General features: G+C 30.5%; 1 long non-coding RNA gene across 2 annotated transcripts; it reads right to left on the reverse strand.

The window, feature by feature from the left end:
- Window positions 1–3,812: 3,812 nt before the first annotated feature.
- Window positions 3,813–11,126, reverse strand: LOC111393692. 2 transcript variants are annotated; one of them, XR_002702476.1, is made up of 3 exons: window positions 10,960–11,126; window positions 6,630–7,077; window positions 3,813–4,455 (listed from the first exon to the last, which is right to left on the reverse strand). It is a non-coding gene; the product is annotated as an uncharacterized LOC111393692 (long non-coding RNA). The 2 variants fall into 2 exon arrangements; XR_002702475.1 differs by lacking the exon at window positions 3,813–4,455 and adding an exon at window positions 4,645–4,853.
- Window positions 11,127–21,021: the final 9,895 nt, after the last annotated feature.

Consider the following 21,021-nt stretch of genomic DNA (forward strand, 5'->3'; position numbering starts at 1 on the left):
TTATTCAACTTCATTTTTTATTTAGAAATCAACAATAAAATATTATTTTGAACCTTACGGTTATTACGTTTTCAGCAGTTTTAACACAATAATTTGGTAAAATATCGTTTAGATTGTCATGTTTCCCAAAAAATAAAAAAAATAAAAACCTAAAATTAGGCAAGAATATGTGCAAAAATATTTTATATTTTTTTAAGAGTAATAATACAATATTATTTTAAATATTATATGCGTGAATTTGTGCTTTTCAGGAGCAACAAAATAATGCAAATATAATATTTTTTTAAGCAATTACAATACTATTTTGAAATAATGTTTAGATTATATTTTTTCAAGAATAATAATTCAATATTGTTCTGAAATATTGAATGAAAGAAATTACATTCAAGCAAATATGTATATATTATAAATTGGTATAGTGAAAACAATATGATCAAATTGAATAACTATATCATTTTAAAAGAATATTATATTTTATTTGAGCAGCAAAAAGATTTTCTTTGTAAATTCAATTGCTCAAACTTCTTCTTCTTCTTTTTCTTCTTCTTCTTCTTCTTCTTCTTCTCTCTGTTTCTCTGTCTCTCTCTTCTTTTTGTTAAAGGAAAAATTATTTTTTATACATCAAATGGCTAGAGATTTGAGATCAAAAAGAGGAGCTCAATTGGTTAAAACTTCATGCTGATAACTTCTTATAAAATAGAGAGAAAAAGGGAATAAAGTTAAAATTCATTAGATTTGTGTGTATTTCATTGAGAGCAAAAGACTACATTTATAAAGAATAATTAGGGATGCAATAAATACAATAATCATAATAACTTGGGTGGCATAGGTATGATGATTACTCATTAATAAACACCTATTACACTTATTTGTTTGTCTTGCAATCTTTTATAATTCTTGAAATTATATGCACTGAACAATCTCTTTCCAAAATCAGTAAAGTAAGAAGCGATTTCATATTCAATGTAATTAAAATGCTAAAAAAAATTAATTAACTTGGAATAGTCCTCGACTCTCTTGAAATTTGGAAAATCTCCCATTTCTTTTTGTTTGTAATAATTTTGTTAACCTTTTTAAAATTCTTATTTGATTCGCAATTTTTGTTCTTTGTTTTTTGGCATATGAGTAAACCATGTTTTATGGAAATCAATCACTTATTCAAACAACACGATCTCAACCATGAATTAGAATAATATTATATAACACCATTGATGTAATGAAATCAATTTAGGTGGTTATAAGTAATAGACATCATCAATGTGACTCATTTCTTTGTTTTTAAGGTGTTTAATCAATCAATAATACTTACATGCCAACTAATATGGTTCTTTAACTCCAGTAGTACTAAATAATATCACTCATTAATTAACAAATAAATTTAAAAGCAAATGAGTTATCGAAGATAAAGCCAATAAAATGTATAAATAGGACCATTGAAAGTCTCAATTCCAATAGCACCAAAAGGATAATTGGGAATTTTTATGAACAAGAAAGAGTTTATGGCTCCTTTATTTTTATTTTTTTTTTCAATAACTCTTGTTAGAATAGAAGTTAAAGAGGGTATTTATGCTCGTCATCAATTTTGTTACCACGAGACATATTGGCAGCCGCTGATCATTTGATTGAACTGAAACTTGGATTGAGTACACTTGACGAAGTTGTCTAGGCTCTATTTAGAAAAAACCCAGAAACGAGAAAAGAATCTCTTCAAGTGAACCAGCCCTTCTTTCTACTAAATAGGATGTATTGAATTATATTTCAATTTTTCTATTTGGAATCGTGTTCAGCAATTCATGGAAGAATGACTCGGTAAAAACATTCATAGTTGGAAGGATCGTGACAACCAATTTTCGAAGGTCCGATGCCCCGATTGAATCAGGGGCAAACACCTACGAAAAGATCGGATCGATTCATTAAAAAGAATCAATACAAGAATCGAAAAATCCGACTCCGCATTGTTCACAAAATTTCGGGTTTGAGCGAAAGGTTACACCTAGGGGTTCTTTATTATGGGTCGGAAAGTCATGTGCAATGAAAAATGTAAGCACGGCTTGGGGAGGGGTTTTTCCTTATTTAATCCCACCCATTTATGTTTGCAAGCGAGACAATTGTCTTTTCACCACTTTGTGGAAAATAGTTATGTATGAATATGTTAGATACCTGTGACTCAATTGGATACATGTCCTACCGAGACAGAATTTGTAACTTGCTCAAAAAAAAAGAAAAAAAGATTAACGCCGAGATCTTTAAAGTAGGTACAAATTCTCCCAATTTGTGCCCAAGGTAGAGAGGTCGGATTGCCAGACAAGTTGTACTGGGGTGGATTAGCTTCCAAAGAAGAGCAAGAAGCTACTTACCTAATCGAACGTAGGCTCTATGCCTAGCGGTAAGACTGTGGTATATGTATTTCCAATATCTTATTATTCTCCACCTCAATGGAGCCCTTTTAAAACAATCTCTCATGGATTTATTGGTGCTATACTTTTTCTCCTCGCCTTCTTAGGCCCTTATCTCTCGTCAACATAATATTCCTCCCGTTTTTGTGGCTCATGCAATTAGGTAGGGACAATCAATTTGGGAATCTAGGAATGAATAGGGTAGAAGAGATATCAACTGGCAACCGTATCTGGAAACAACGATTAGTGGATAATGGTACAAATGCAAATCCAAAATCTGTTAACCAACTATAAAATACTTCCACACAAAATAAACTATGACATGTGCAAGATATTTAATTGGTTAGAATAATGTTGAGGCTACAACATCAATTTAAAAGAATAATTGTATTTGCAGTCACTTGCTATCGTAGTCGCCCTACGTGACGTGACATACATGTGATGGTTGGTGATTTGATATATGATGCAAGAAAAAACTACAACATTAATTTATCAAATCATAATCGCCATGTAAGATGTTATATACAGCGACTACCGCAATAAGCGATTATAAATAACATTCCTCATTTAAAATAATTGTTTAAATAATAAAACCAATTAAATAAATTTTGCTAAAAAGTTTAAGCATATTTCAAAGTTTGACGCTCAATGTATTTTTCTCTCATTTGGGCATAATGCCACCTCAAAGTTTGGGTCTTTGCATTTTTGTCTCGAATCTTTATATTTTGGCACTCTTATCCCAACCTTCCATCTATTTATGACGACCACCGTCCCATTAATGGATTCCTTTCAAAACGTCCATTAAGGATCAACTGTATGAGTCAAACACTACTATAAACCATTATCTTTGTGTGTCCTTTCCCAATTGCTTCCATCTTTGACAGGACAGCCATTGATGTTGAAACAAGACAACGGTGAATGAATGGTGAAACTGCTAACTCAAATCTCCAAACACCAAACTTAACTGAAATTCTACCATAAATGATGAAATTTCCCACTCCAATTTTAGAATGGTATGACTCAAATTAGGGGTGGACATGATTCTGGTTTTAAGAGAACTGAACCGAACTATAAACCAATGGTTTTCTTGATAACATAACCAGATGGTTTTTTTAAAGGTATGGAACCAAACTGAACCGATCCATTTGATTTTGGTACGGTTTGGTTTGGTTCTAGTTCTATTACTTAAACTTTCAAACTTACGCCATATCCATAGGTTAGTAATATATACTTAAATAAAAAATATAAGCATCAAACATTTAGTAAATTCAAATTATCAATCATCAAGATTTCAGAAGTTCAAACTAACAAACAAAATATAAACGAATGTTTCTTTGCCAAAAGTTAATAATATCAAGTTTCATCTGCATCCTCCATCCAATCAATTCCTCTACATGAACCCACCAAACCTACATGAGAAAAATGAAATATGAAACTGAAATATAAAATTAAAACTTAAAAATAGTAGATAGGAATGGTGACAAAATGACCGACCCAAGAAACTTAGCCCTTAGCATCTAGACAATCATTAACCGTTTAATACCCCATTGCTTGTGTTGTAACTTTAAGAAACTCTACAAACATAATTCAAATACACATTTGAACAAACAAAAATAAATTAAAATCATTTACAATTAATTAGATGTTACGTGAAAATATTTTACGAAATTTTTATTACCAAACTCAATTTCTTCATAGAACTCCGTCTCCCCAATGCAAATTCTGTCTTGAGTTACTCTCAAAAGTCTAGTTTCTTCTCATAACCAATTTTGGGTACAAATTAAAGCTTCGACTGTTATAGGTGTTAAAGAACTCCTAAACAATCAAGAATGCGCCCTCCAGCACTAACTGCTAACTCAGAAGCAACTGTAGATACATGAATGACAAGCACATCTCTTGTAATATTTGACAAAGTTTTAAATCTTGGAGTATATATCTTCCACCAATTCAAAATATCAAAATTTGCATCAGCTACATCTTTTCATTTGGTTCCATCAAATGTCTTTGAATCTCTTCTTTTTTAGACAAACTGCCTTTGCTAGTTTTTAATTTTTTGTACCTGAAATCAAAATTATCAAAGTCATTCCAATCATCATCAGAGCCATCCAACAAAGTGATCCATCATTAGTACCACCACTACCACTACTGTAACGCCCCAATTTTCTATAAATTTCAGAACGTTACGAAAAACTCATTTTTCTTTATTTTAAGTGCGGAGCTATAAAAATAAAATTCTTTATTAAACAAATAACTGCAACATTTATAAATCTATATATAAAACATAAAATTGTATCTAAACATAACATATACTCCTAACTAATTCAAATAACACATTTGGAACAAAATTAAACTAATTGATAAATTTAAAGACGGTAAACTCATTTCTTTTTATTTTCATTTGATCCACTTGGCAGCCCGCATCACCATTCCACACCGTTCCAATCGACTCAAACTAACCTGTAAAAATTGTAAGAGTGAGTATTCGAAAATACCCAGTAAGACACGTGCAGTTTCTATACACAATTATATAACAATAAAATCTACATGTCATACCACTCTACTCTTATGGAGTATATCGGTGACCAAACGACACGCCCATCTTAGTTCCTCTTATATCCCGTAGGATCCCATCTATCTTTTTAAAGAACCTGAAGGTCCACTAGTAATCCATGCATATTTAATTGCATATAAGAGCATAATGAAACGAAAACACTTTGCACATAAAGTATCTTACCTTGTTATTGAAATATGCACGAAAAAAGTATTTGAATGCACGTTCCAAATTTTTTTTACTCTGGTGAAAGATTATTGACCGACAGTGATAGTTGATGTATGAAAATTTTGTGATTTCTCACACACACACTCTCTCTCTCTCCACCGTATGTGTTATAAAATTTGGTGTGAGTAAAACTTTTCATTATGCCTATATATATATATAGGTGTAGACTAGAGTAATAGATAGACCAAAATTTTATTTGATAAAGGTAAATTCGTGCAACAAAATCTAGTCAAATTGTACTACCTCGTTATTTTATTCAATCTAAAAGGATACCATCTCTATCCAACCATCTGTGACAGCTATTCTTTCAAAATCAAAACCGATAAAATAATGGCCAAAAACCAACTTATCCTACACTTGTCTGCGGCCATTCCATTCCAAGATTTAAATTGGTTGAAAAGTTAGTTTTTTTTATGATTTCTTCAAACTGCAATATCTTGGTGCTGGCTTATCCAAATCGATTTTTCCTCGAGTTAAAAAATTCTAATTAATTACAAGTTTCAAAATGAACCCAATATCAATATGCTTCATCCCATACATAATAATCGTGTGGGTTCTTTTCTATGTCGCTTGATATGGTACCTTGTGTTCTATTGAATAATATAACTGCTAACTGTCCCACTCGAGTTTCCAATTTAAATTGTAGCTTGCTAGTTCTAAAGAATAACATGATGGTTCTAGAAATTAGTCTCACTTTGGTAATCAACTGAAACATTAATTTCTCCAATGATGACTTCTTCTCTTGTTGTTACTAAAATCCTTGTGGTTGCCATGAATCTAACATCCTTGACCCTATTATTAACCTATGAGAAATTAGGATGCTTGCTCCAACCTGGATTATAGGTTTCGAAGTAAGGATTGTTTTATTTGCATAACTAACCTCCTCAGTTTGGATTACATGCATGGATGCTAATGGACAATTTGCAATTGTATGATCTACCTAAAAATCCCCATAGACTAATGGTAGTTTGTACACCATGCTCATATTCTAAGTTAGTTTGCCCAATCTATTTGTTAGTCTTTCCAGCTGGGCTGCCATTGCCGTCACTACATCTATGTCGTGAATCGTCAATGTTTTCCTTGGCACTTTTCTATCTATTGGCAACATGGACTGATTTTCTACAATTCTCTCAAAAAAGGCCTAAAGAATTGTCCAATGGAATATCCAAAATTGACCCTCTTGGTTAAGTATCAGCTATGTTCCAAAATTCAGGTCTCAGACCTAAATAGAATATATAGATCACAGAGTCTTTAGGAACTTTTAGATTGGGATACTTTCTAAGGTAATCTTTGAGTCTTTCCTATGCTTTTGGGTAGCTCTCTATTTCTCTTTCCTTAAAAATATGGACTTTATTTCTGATATGATGGAATCAAGAAAGCAGGTTGAATTTCAAAGTGAATTTCTGCACCATGTCACTCCATGAAACAATATTACCAAGAATTAGTGAAATTACCATTCTCGTGCACCTTTCTTTAAAGTGTGAGGACATGGGCATCGTCGAAAAGTGTCAATAGACATGCCTTTGTGACTGATCATATCGCAATGCATCAAAAATGCCTGAGGATTTTCAGTTGATCTTCTAGAAAAGCTGATGCCCTGATGATTTCGAAACAAGTTGATCACATCTAATTGAATGTAGAAGTTAGCATGTCCAAAAGGTAGATATATAATATTCTGTTGCACAGGAGCTGAGGTGGGACTTAATTCATAGAAGCTTCTTCACGATCGGCAATTGCTCTTAATGGATCTCGTTGTTCTAGTAGATCTAGTGGTAATTGAATTTGATTTTGATTTTCAGCCATTTTTCTTGCTTCTCTCTATTCTCTTCTCCATCGTCTAAAACTTCTTTTGATTTTGGGATCCTATGATAGAAGCTCAATTTCTTCATAATCTTGCATAAACTACAAAAAAAAAAAATAATAATAACAAACAAATAAATAAAAGAAAAGAAAGAAAAATATTAGATGCGTAATTAATAACCTAACACAATGTAAAAGAAATTTCAAACTCTATATAAACTAATAAACTCAAATTAAATACTTTATTCTTCGACAATGGTGTAAAAAACTTGTTCGGTAAGATTCCGTATAAGGGATCATTGATAAGTAATAGAAGAAGAGTTGAAAAATATTGTCCCATAGAGAACAAATTTCAATTTAAGTTTACAAGTTATGTATGAAATTCGAATTATGTAAACAAAAGAAATTTTTATTTTATTTATGCTAAATTAATCTAAGAAATACGAAAATGTTTGGTTTTCTTTAAATTATGGATAATTATATTGGAATTCGAATTAGCATTGGCCTATTGCCATCTATTTCAATTCTCTATTATGTACTTTAATCATATCGATGTATTCTTGACAATCGATATAGCTAATGTATTTATCTTTCTTTTCCAAGATAAATTAACTCCATTTTAATCACAATCCAATTCTATTCCTAGTTCAAATTTGAATGATTAGAACGCATTCAATTTCAGATTATCAATATAATTACACACATTATAAATGTTATTCCTAGCATCTATTATACATATATTAATTTTTTCGCTTATGAACTTATTGTGAATCTCTCAACACTACAATAAGTAATTAATTATTTAATTGATAATCAAACAATTAAATAATGTAATGAGCAAGGAAAATTAATTAAGAATTGCAAGAAATAAAACTAAATTACTAGTCTTGAATTAAAATAAATAAAACAATAGGGTTTATCTTCGTCACATACAAAAACGAATCTAGCTTAGTGTTCCTTTAAATCAATTACCAAAATAATAATAATAATGGAAAATCATCACCCTGATCATGAAATAATGTAAAAAATCTTGATCTTCAATTTCAAAGTTAAATTCTTCAAAATCTTGATATATTTGGCTTCAATTCCTTGCTAGAGCATGACCTTTTATCTCAAAATTAATGAATTGGCATCTAATTCTTGATGAGTTCGATGATATTATTGTGCATTAAGGGGTAAGAAAGAGTTCTCCATATTTCTCCCTAGTTTGTACTTATAATGGTCGAATTTAGGTCAAGAATTCTTCCCAAAGTTGTTATCAGTAAGAGTTTAGATAAAATACAAAAATAAAAAAGGAAATTAGCTCTTTAGCAGAAAATTTGGCCTAGGAGCACATACGGCGAAAATGGCCCTTGCTCGCCCGTTCTGATCACTTTATCCATGAGCAACCTTCAATACTTGATCATAAATTTCTCTCTTGAAATCCAATTGAGGTGATTCAAAGGATATTGGAAAGATAACTCAAAGTTCTACAATTCATTTTGAAACAAAAAATTTCCAACTCGAACGTTTGCTACCCGAAAAATGGGTCTCAATCTAAAGCGAAAAATCTAGTGCCTAACTTTTTCAGCTAGAAATTGACTTATGAAAACACTTTAATTATATTTTACTCTTATGACTTCCAATTGTATCCAGTTGATCATATATGATCTTTAATTATTGTTTTATGATTCGAATTAACTATTGAATGTTTGCACTTTGGTTCTGAACTTTGGATTTTTATTTTTTATTTTTTGTTTTTACCCCTTTTCGTTTCTTTCTTCCAATTCCAACAATTTGTCTTGAGTCTTACATAACAAAGAAAATTAACATCTAATTAAATCACCTCTTGGTATTGATTAAAATCTTTTTCTTTTAATTCTCTCTCTAATCAATTCATATCAAAGAATAAATTAAGAACAAGAGGTGAATTCCCCGTAATTTTTGAGAGAAGATCAAATATAGGAAGAACTTGAAGGCAAATTATATCAAGAACTTGAAGATTTAGAGCTTGAAATTGAAGATCAAGATTTCTTGTATAAAAACATGTTCCATGTGATATCTTTTCATATTTCTTCTTTAAATATCATGGAAATCATGGCAATCATGCTAGGCTAGATTCTTGCTTGTACTGGATGAAGAAAAAACCTTTGATTTATTAATTTTAATTCAAAGACTAGTAGTTTTGTATATTTGTGTTTTATTGATTGATATTGCATGTCTTGTTGCATTACTTGATTTATTGGCCATCAATTAGATAATTAATTGCTTATTGTAGTTTTGGGAAATTAACAATAGGTTTAGAACATAGCAATATAAAAAAATTAAAAAATTAAAAAGCAATAGATGTTAGGAATAATATGCATGGGATGTGCAATCACATAAATAATCATACAATTGAATGCTTTAACTTTGCATATGAATTCATAATAAGAAAATGATTGGATCGTGTTTAGAATATGTTTAACTTATCTCGAAAGAGGTAATTAGATAAAATTGGATTATCGATTATCATGAATATATAAATATCATTAATTACAAAAGTCGAAAATTGGAAAAAGAACAACATTAGGTGGATTCACAAGTCCAATACATAAAGCATTTGGATAATTTGCAAAATAATTTGGAATTAAAAAAAAATCTTTTCTTTTGTTTACATACATTTGAAATTAACTACAAACTAATGCAGTTTGCTTTAAGAATTATTACCCTGTTCACAATACTCTAACTTACTAAAATTATTACTTTTCAATGATCCGGTATGCTTACGGGATTTATCCAAGTAGTATGAAATTTGTAAACTATTTTTCAGCCATAACTCTATAGAAATGAAAGAATGCAATAATTCTCTTCCAATCGAATCAAATACAAATTATTTACTATTTACCGACTATTCTATGTTTATTTGGATTCTCTTGTCCTTATGTTTGGCGTAGGGGTTCCAAGTTGTTGCATGTTCTCCTATTGTTACTATATCCACAACATCTTTTACATTTCAAAATCTTATTTTATTTTATTTATTTATTTTTGTTGTTGATTTCTTCCTCTTTACGATAGGCCTTCTAGCACATAACTTTTAATTAGGTGCTAGTAAAATCCTATCAATGATCTCAACTGGCCATAACTATTCATTTTGATTACTACAAGAAACATAGTAGATTGGTATGTATTCACATAGAAATCTCGTGCAGTAATAAGAACAATAATCATATGCATCAAACATTAAAGTTGTTATCACTGATAAGGAGTAAGGACAAGGCAGTTGATCAACTTGGCACATCCTATTATAAGTACATGTACGTTAATATCAGTCAAGTATGATGAGTTATCAGCCCTTCAAATAAGTTGTGTTAGAAGGGGACACCTGTGAACATACAATGATATTTGAGGTCACAAAATAATACACAATCAGTGAAAATGTGAAACGTAAATATAAGATCCGAATGAATAACAAGTTCAGGTCACATCAGAATTTTAAAATCAAGCATGGAGCCATCATGACCACTGATAAAACATCAACATATTAAAATCCGTCGCGCTGTGACTACTGACAAAATGAGGTCACAATATATTGTTACAAGCGCAATAAGGTCATAAACTCTGTCTGATTTTTCAAAACCATGTAGTTAGTGGAAAATGTAAAAGTACACCCCAAATTTTCATAACACAACAACGTTACCAAAATTCATTTTTCATTATTTTACATACGAAAAGATCAAAATTAATTTTTTTTATATAAGTAATAACTGTGGCATTCATAATTTAAATTAAACATAACCGTTGTATCTAGAAAATAACAATAAACATGTCTTAAAATTAATAAATAATTATGAAAGAAGAAAAACTTAATGGAAAATTTATTCTTTGTTACTACAAATCACTTGGCAGCTCGCATCACTGCCCTCCACAATTTTAATCGATCAGAACTAACTTGTAAAAATTTGTAAGAGTGAGTATTCGAAAACACATAAGGAAACAAAAGCACTTGCACTTAAAGTATTTTACCACGCTATTGAAAGATAAAATCTGAATGCACGTTCTTTCCTTTCTCTGCCTTGGTGAAATTAAGACCATTGACGGTATGAAATTTTCTGATTTCAAACACTCTTTCCTCTCCCTCTCTCTCTACCATATGGGTGCGATGAATTTTTTTATTTTTTATTTTTTTTGTACAAAACTCTTACATCATGCCTCTATATAAATAGGTGTAGGATATGGAATGGATAAACATAAAATATTTATATGATAGAGCCAATTCATGTACCATGGAACCAAAAGTCTAGCCAAATTGTACTATTATATTATCTTATTCAAAAAGGGCAAAAAAAAAACTATCTTTATCCAACAGTATATGTGTAGCCATCCTATAAATTTCAAAGTCAAAACAAATACAATCACATCATTTACGTGCACGCGTGGGACGGATTTCAGAATGGAAAACAAAAAGTGGATACGATTCAACCTTTATCAAAATAAAGATAAACGTGACAAATAATTTGGATAAGAACTAGTTTAAAATAATGAAACTAGGATTAATATTACACTAAATCATTATCCAATTAAGATTACTGTTAAACTTATTAAAATATGGTCTTCTCGTAGCTGCATAAAGTTTAAATTTGTATCACCTACCAACTTAATTAATATTCTTAAACTATAATATCGTGTGCCTAACTTATCTAAATTAATTTTTTCTCGAGCTTAAAATGCATAATTAATTACGAGTTATCCAACGAGTACAATATTGATATATTTATAATTTCTCTATCGAAATCTAATTTATTTGACCCAAAAAAAAATAGGAATTTATATAATATACAAAATAAATAAATTTTTATCTATAAAATTTTTGGGTTGCTACAATTTACCCTCCTTAAGAGAATTTCGTCCTTGAAATTTACTTGCGTTCGAGTCTTCCGTAGCCTATCCTTGGGCTAAAGTAAAAACTCTGGCATTTTCCTTCCTTTCTGGCTCGTCATTCTTCTTCGAAAGGTCTTATTTACAATTTTTGGAAATATGACCGATTTTACCGCATCTATAGCACACGTGCTTCCCATACAGACACTTACCCCTATGCACTTTCTTGCACTTTGGACAAGGTGGAACAACTTGTCCAAAACCTGGTCCGAACTTAGCCTTCTTGTTCGGTCCTTCCCCTGTCTCTTCGTTGGACCCATTCCATTTCCTCTTTCCTGAAGACTCGACCCCTTGCTGGGGAGTTTGGTCAATTCCAACCTATTTGAGATTTCTTGGGCAATCTGCAATACTCGGTTATAGGTGGTGAATTGGTGGGATGCCAATATTCCACCAATCTCAAGACGCAATCCCAGCTCGAACCTCCTTGCTTTCTTTGCTTCAGTGTTCACTAGGCGTGGTGCATACCTCGAGAGTTGTTCGAATTTTCCCCCATAATTCTCAAGCTTCATTTTTCCCTGTTTAAGTTGAAGGAATTTTGTCTCCTTTTGATCTCTCAGAGTTTGGGGGAAGTATTTTCCCATCATTTCATCCTTAAATTGTGTCCACATCAGAGCACGTTGTTGTGCTTCTATTCTAGTGCGAGATGCTGACTCCCACTATCCTACAGCGTCAACCAACATAAATTATGCGCATAACACCTTTTGAGTATCAGTGCAAGATAGATGTTTGAAAATTCGCTCCATTCCTCTTATCCATTCTTCGGCTACTAGTGGGTCTGCCTTGCCATCGAAGGTTGGCGGTTTGTAGCGACGGAACTGTTCCACAATTGAGCTGATCTTATTAGTGTTTGCAACTTAGGGACCAGTCTGTGCTTGTTGCCTTCCCAAATCTTATACTGCCCTCAGCAAATCTCTGAAGATCGTAGCTTGGTTTTGTTGTTGTCTTGACATTTTCTTAGCACAGATAAAATTTTAATTTAATTTAGGAATATTTGATAAAACAACCTAATATTATTAATAATCTTTGTAATAATAATAATTTTAAAAAAATATAAATTTCCAAATCCTTACATATAATAACTTGCTCTTCAAAATAAATAATTAATTAATTAATTAAACTTTTCCTAAGTAAATAAATAACACTTATTTCTAATCCCTGTGAGTCCAAAAAAAAATCTTTTTTTATGGCATCTCATCATCCGAAGTAATGCATGACTCTAGCTCGGAATCTGCAACCAAATGAATGAAATTATGTGGTTGGATTTCTTGTTCAGGGTCTTCCAGCTTTGGTTCGATCTCTTCCTCTAGCTCCTCTTCTGGCTCCTCCTCAGGGTCCTCCTCTAACTCTGGTTCAGGTTCGGGCTTGGATTCGGGCTCGGTCACTGGTGTTTGTTGTCTGTGATTCCATAAAATTATGATATCCTCACAGTATACTTTAAAATCAATCTTATCCCAATCTTCTTCCAAATATAACTCATAATCCATATCTCTCACGAATTAAGCCACGCCTCTCCATTGTGGTCGTATAGTGCTTATAAGGTGGTATATCGAGAGGACTGTCCCCTCATTATATCCGAATGATCTTGCTCGTTCCCACTTAAAAAGGAAATCTTCAACATATTTGACAAAATTTCGCTCCTATCTTACTTCATAATTTAAGTAGTTCTCAATGGCCATTTCAGTACGCTGGAGATATGTTGGGCTGTTCCTAGTCATCCTAATCATGTGACAAGTATAATTCCAATTATGCTTAATCTTGCATTGTCAATATTATTTTATTCTTAGTACATGAACGATATTCTAGTAAAATGAAAAAAAATGACAAATATATTATGCGAGGTGAACATGCGTATACATTTCATAATATGAATCATGCTAAAAATATGTTATTACATTTCATACCTGGGATCAATTGGAGAGTAGTCAATGGTGAGCGCTACGTGCCAAGTGTTCTTATAAAATTATTTGTTTTGTTTTAATTTTTTTAAATAATTTGACTATAGTTATTTATGAATTTCTTAGAATAGAAAAAGTCAAGAAGTAAAAGTTTCTAACAACGGTATCTTATTTAAAATCACGTTATAAATGGTTATTTAAACACAACATATAATACATACATATACATTCTTGAAAATAAAATCATAGTAATAACACATAAGTACTAATAGAGTTATGTAACAACCACGTAGTATTTTAAGAAATTAGCTTATTTTATAAAAATTAATACTTAAAGGTAATTGTGGGCTAACATTTGAAAAGTTGGTTTCAAAGTATGTATATAATTACATATTAATTAAGGCATGTAATCTCATTTTACATAAAAAATTTCACGAAATCTCACTTTATTATTATTATTATTATTATTATTATTATTATTATTATTATTATTATTATTATTATTATATTATTTTTTAACTTTACATGTATATATCTTTTAATAAAAATATTTCAAAATAGAAGTTTCAAAATTTTGAATCTTCTTAAATTTAGAATTGTCCAAAATATTGTCTTTCATCTTGTCGATTTGAATAACACACAATTAAAAGGCTTCCAGATGAAGAGGGGGGTCACAGAGGGACCACTTAAATCTCAAGCTCTTCTTAGACAGTTTAGATCTTTTTGACAAAACTTTTCAAATTTACAATTACACAATTCAACAAAATTCAAACAATAAACCAAACGTGAAATCTCTTAAAATATCAATTTTTCAAAGGTCCATTTTTTAAAACATCCCCAAAAGCTAAAGTTAAAGCACATAAAAATTTATCACATATAAGATTTAAACCATAGGCATGAAACTATAATAATTTAATTTCTAAACTACTATTACTCGAAATCAATTTAAACAATAATTTATTCTTCAAAATAAAGAGACAAATGCATAAAAATAAATGGGTATTGATGTGAATGGTAATCCAAACTGCTATAAAATGAGACAAAATCTATAACAAAAAAAATTTGCAATAGTCAAAGTATGTCATAGAATAATTAAAATCCTAGAACTCTTTGTCATGTCATGTAAAATAATTTATTTTTTTGGTCTTTAATGTTCACGTGAACAGTAATTGTACTGGTACTGTTCCTGGAACACTGTTAATGAAAAAAAATCCAAAACTTTTTTTTTAATTTTTTTTACTGTTCACATGAACTGTTCAATTTTTTTTTTCCCGAAAACAAGTCTAATAAATTTCAAAATAAACATTTTACTTAAAGTATTTTTGCAATTCTTAAAATATTTCAATTGAAAAACGAACAAAACAAAAAATATCAAATAATCTAGTTTCATATATCTTCTAACTTCCTTTTCTTTTGTGGTTTCTTTTTCGCATTTGGTGGATTTTGACATGATCTACGATTGTGATCATTATCCCACATCTTCCACATTTTGCACTTTGAATTTTCTCTTCTTTTGATGCTATTCTTTTTTCTTTAGGTCGTCCGGATTTTCTTTTTGGGCTAGGAGCCAAGACTATTCTTATTTTTGCCTCATCTGGTATATTTCACTCATTGTAATCTCCTAATGGAAAAATTGTTGCACTATATGTTTGAATATACATATTTGTTGTATAAAATACCGAACAATATAGATATGAATCCCTCTTTATCTTTCCAATAACGGCAAGTGCATGTGCACATGGAATCTTGTCCACTTGGAATTGGTTGCATGTGCATGTTCTTTCTTCCATATTCACTAAATATGAGGCACTACCATCATTAACTTGGTACAATTTCGAACTTGAAGTTGATACCTATGTGCATAATGCAACAAATACTCCGTCAATAAATTTGTGACTATTTTATATGAAATGAAGATTTAAAGTGAAAATTCGATATGAATAAAGGTTACAAATCATGTTATAATAGAAATCTTGACATACAATAACAAAACAGCAGGTCTATAGCTTTTTGCCTTCATTTTCTTTGACTCTACAGATTTTTCTCTGAGTTTTTTTTCTTGTTTGGTGGAAGTGTTATGAAGGTTTCCCGTGCATTATTTATATGCTTTACAAATCATTATTGTAACAAATATCTCAATGATTTCAATAAAGGCTCTATTGGACAACCTTTCATTAATTTTGTTATCGAATTTACTGATTCAGCTATGTTTGAAGTCATTGTAGAAAATAGGTTGCTTGTCATGTAAGTCCTTGACCATTTCTCATAACCAATATCTTTTTGCACGAAGAAGATTCAAAATATTAATATTTATTTAACCGAAAATAGAAAAAGTAACTTTCTATCATGATTTAGACTCACTTTTAACAAGTATCAACACATACAAATTTTTTAAACAAAAAGTGATATATCATGTCACTATTAGCAAAAAAAGAGACATTTTGACACTCTTTGGCTGAATGTCACTTTTTTTAAATTCACTTTTAATAAAAAGTATCAATACATACAAATATTTTAAACAAAAAAGTGACATATCATGTCCCTTTTAACAAAAAAGTGACATTCTGTCACTCTTTGGTTGAAAAGTGACAGATTGTCGGTTTTTAAACAAAAAGGACATCAATTTTTATAGAAGTCAACAATGAGAACATACCAAATGTGATCGAATCCATGTATTGATTTCATCAAGTCGTTTCATATGGAACTCGAAATCAGTCTTAGAATATGCTCTTACAATCCTATTGAAATATTCTTCCCCCTTTTTCCCACCAAAAGACGACTTCAAATTCTTTAGTAAGTGATAGGAACATAAATCATACATTGCATTCTCATACACTTTGTGAATTGCATTTTTTATGCTTGCATATCCATCTAAGATTAAACACAATCCTTCTCGCTGACCATATGCTTCTTTTAACATATTTAAAAACCACTCCCATAAATCATTGATTTCTAAATCACCAACTCCAAATGCTAATATGAAGATATTGTTGTTGGCATCTTGCGTACATGCAGTGAAAAGTGTTCCGCCATAGTTGCCTTTTAAGAATATAGCATCTATTACTATAACTAGTCTACAATATTTCCACCCTTGAATTGATGCTCCTAATGCCATGAAGATGTACTTGATTTTGTTGTCCTGATATGTCTCAAATTTTGTAAGTGATCTAGGATTTGTTTGTTTTATCATGTACAGGTATTCTAGGAGCTTTTCATATGACTCTGTAGGATCTCTTCTCACCAATTTCAATGCTTTCTCCTTAGATCTCCAAGGTTTCTCATAACTCATTGACACTCCATATGTATTTATCATGTCATTTATAATGTTTACAACAGTGTATGTTGTTTTTATTGAGATATACTTGTACATGATGAATTCTCCTACTATTAAACTGGTTCCTTGATGATGATCTCCCAAAACAATGTTATTTGAGCATATATGATCATTTTTTATATACCTTACATTGAACATATCAGTTCCACCAAGTCATGAATCTTTAAAAGTCCATTTATACTTATCATCAATACACTTAAACACATATTTTTTCTTGTCTGACATACTTACCTTGAATTGAAAGTTATTGTGTATCACATATATCAAAATACTTCTCTTAACCAATGTCTTGATCCTGAACACTTTATCTTTTGAAATTCTATCCACGATAACTACTGAAATGATATCACTTCCCCCTTCATTCGTCGTTTCTCCAATTTTCAATATACTATTATATACATTAACCGCAATTTCTTCCATACTAGGTAATTTTTGAACTAATGTCACAAAATTATCAGTTACAGCTTCACAAAACTGCAATTGTATCATATCATTTTTTTCGTAATCAACGCCCTCCAAACATTGTATATTATTAACAAATTTAGTTTCGTGACTTTTTGATACCGTTTCACATCTACACACAATGGAAAGCTTGCAATATCTTTATTCTCTCTGTTCAGCTCCAAATAAAATATTAGTGAAATATCGTCTGAAATCTCCACTAAAGGTAGGTTTTTCTTCACTCTATATTGTATTTTTACTCTCTGAGTTGATGCACTTAGTTTTATCACAGAACATATCATGCACTCAAGGTTGTTGTTCGTCCAATCCATCGGGACAACAATTTCAGTCGTTTTGTCACTTGTATATTCATTATCTTATGTCCACGTACTCCATAACAAATGAAGACATTACTTTTATCCATACCTACAAAAATATTACAAAGAAAATTGTGTGAGAGTTTTTTTTTTTTTTTTTAAAGGGATAAAGTAAAATGATAGAATGTCAATTTTTCACATTTTTTAATCAAACACCATGCATCCATCAATGTACTTGATTCGAAATTTTTTTTTAATATGTATTACCAGAAAATAGGGCTTGAATATTCAAAGTTTCAAAAATGCACACGTACATATCTAATTATCTAGCCAAAAGGAATGCTGTGACTTTTTCTGAGAAATGTGACAAACTGTCCATTTTTCACATTCTTCTTGATCAAACAACATGCATGCATCAATGTACTTGATTCAAAGTTTTCTTTTTCATATGTACTACCAGAAAACAAGGCTTGAATATGTATCGTCAAATTTCTAAAAATGCACACGAATGCATCTAATTATTTAGCCAGAAAGGATGCTGTGAGTTTTTTCTGAGAAAAGCGACAGAATGTCAATTTTTCACTTTCTTCTTGATCAAACACCATNATACTTGATTCGAAGTTTTTTTTTCATATGTATTGCCCAAAAACAGGATTGAATATATATTTTCAAATTTTCAAAATCGTACACGTATGCATCTAATTATTTGGCCAAAAAAGATGTTGTGACTTTTTCTGAGAAAAATGGCAGAATGTCAATTCTGCACATTCTTATTGATCAAACACCATGCATGCATCAATGTACTTGATTTGTTGTTTTCTTTTTCATATGTATTACTAGAAAACAGGGCTTGACTATGTATCTTCAAATTTTAAAAAATGCACATATATGCATCTAATTATTTCACCAAAAGGGATGTTGAATGTCAATTTTTCACATTCTTCTTTATCAAACCCCATGCATGCATCAATGTACTTGATACGAAATTTTCTTTTTCATATATGTTACTAGAAAACAGGGCTTGAATATGTATCTTCAAATTTCAAAAATGCACACATATGCACCAAATTATTTGGCTAAAAGGGATGCTGTGACATTTTCTAAAAAAAGTGATAAAATGTCAATTTTTCACATTCTTCTTGATCAAACACCATGTATGCATCAATGTACTTGATTTGAAATTTTCTTTTTCATATGTATTACCAGAAAATAGTATCTTCAAATTTCCAAAAATGCTCACGTATGCATATAATTATTTGGCCAAAAGGAATGTGGACGCTTTTTGAGAAAAGTGACAGAAAGTCAATTTTTCACATTCTTGATCAAACACCATGCATGCATCGATGTACTTGATTAGAAGTTTTTTTTTTCATATATATTACTAGAAAACAGGGCTTGAATAAATATATATATTCAAATTTTCAAAAATGTACACACGTGCATCTAATTATTTAGCCAAAAGGGAAGCTGTGACTTTTTTGAGAAAAGTAACAAAATGTCAAATTTTCACATTTTTCTTGATCAAACACCATGCATTTATCGATGTACTTGATTCGATGTTTTCTTTTTCATATGTATTACTAGAAAACAAGGCTTGAATGTATATATTCAGATTTTCAAAAATGCACACATATGCATTATTTATTTGGCCAAAAGGGATGCTGTGACTTTTCCAAAGAAAAGTGACCGAATGTCAATATTTCACATTCATCTTAACCAAACACCATGCATGCATCAATGTATTTGATTCAAAGTTTTCTTTTTCATATCTATTACCAGTAAACAAGGCTTGACTATGTATCTTCAAATTTTCAAAAATGCACACGTATGCATCTAATTATTTGGACAAAGGGGATGCTATGACTTTTTCTAAGAAAAGTCACAGAATATCAATTTTTCACATTCTTCTTTTATCAAACACCTTATATGCATCATCTTAAATGATTCAAAGCTAACTTTACATATATATTACCATAAAACGGGACTTGGATTGATATGAGATAATGGCTATACACATTCACATAAGCTCACAAGTGACCAAAGTTTTGTTCTCTTTTTAGTTAAACAAATAGCAAAAGACACCAATTCTCGTTCACACATTATATCAAGCACACAAAATCCATTATTGCAAAGTGCTTATACGTATACTTAAGCACAGTAAATCTTCAAAGGAAAGTTCAAATGTTGCATTAGCAATTAATTTTTTGATTTTTTTTTTCATATATAGAGGAGATTTTGGTTATTTTTACTTCTATTTCGATCATTCATTGCAGGCTAACAAAATTGTGGAACTATTTAAAAAATGATTCAAAAACATAAAAAAGAATCTGTCTCGATCTTTTTTTAGAAATTTCAATGTTGAAATAGTTTGATCTTTCTCCAATGCTTTGAATAATAAACGAATTTGTGAAAGTTTACCTCTTTCTTCTTTCAATTTTCCCTCGACTTTTCCAGTTTGGAGGTTCATTTTTGTGGTAGCGTGTTTTTTAGTTCGAACATATTTTTTACGTTAAAATATGGCTAATTACCATTTAATCCCACTTTATCACAATTTTTCAAAACAATCTCAAAATATAGGGTATTTGTGTAAGTACCCCATTAAAACCTAACCTAGCAATCATATATTATAAAAAACATGTATTGCACGTATACGACTGGATCATAACTCATCCTTTGTTCACTATATGTAAACCCTTTTTAAATCTCGTGAGGAAGTGCTTTTATCAATTTAACTTTAATTTATAAATGATTATATTTTAGATTAAATAATATTTAAATAATGATTTACATACAAATGAGATGTCAAAAAGAGAACATGAAAGATTTTATTTTATTTTTTTTATTTGCTTGAAGAAATTCTGATCCAATTATATGTCACCACATCATGTTATATAAATTATGATGTGAATAATTATTTACATGTAGCACAACGAAAAAAATATTATTAAATAGTCAAACACACGACAAACCTAGCATTCCTGCTTTCTCATATGCTGCTGTGGGTCGGTTTAAACAAAGTATCCATCCACACAAATGGTAAAGATTTATTCAATACTATAGATACTTCCCAAAGTGGATAAAGATTTACCGTAGAGTTTAACTCTACAAAAAATTCTACATGATGCCAAAATGTCATTGAAGATTGTGCTCTAAACTAGTATAT

Source organism: Olea europaea, chromosome 4 (genome assembly GCF_002742605.1).
Source record: "Olea europaea var. sylvestris chromosome 4, O_europaea_v1, whole genome shotgun sequence".
Taxonomy (NCBI): Eukaryota; Viridiplantae; Streptophyta; class Magnoliopsida; order Lamiales; family Oleaceae; genus Olea; species Olea europaea.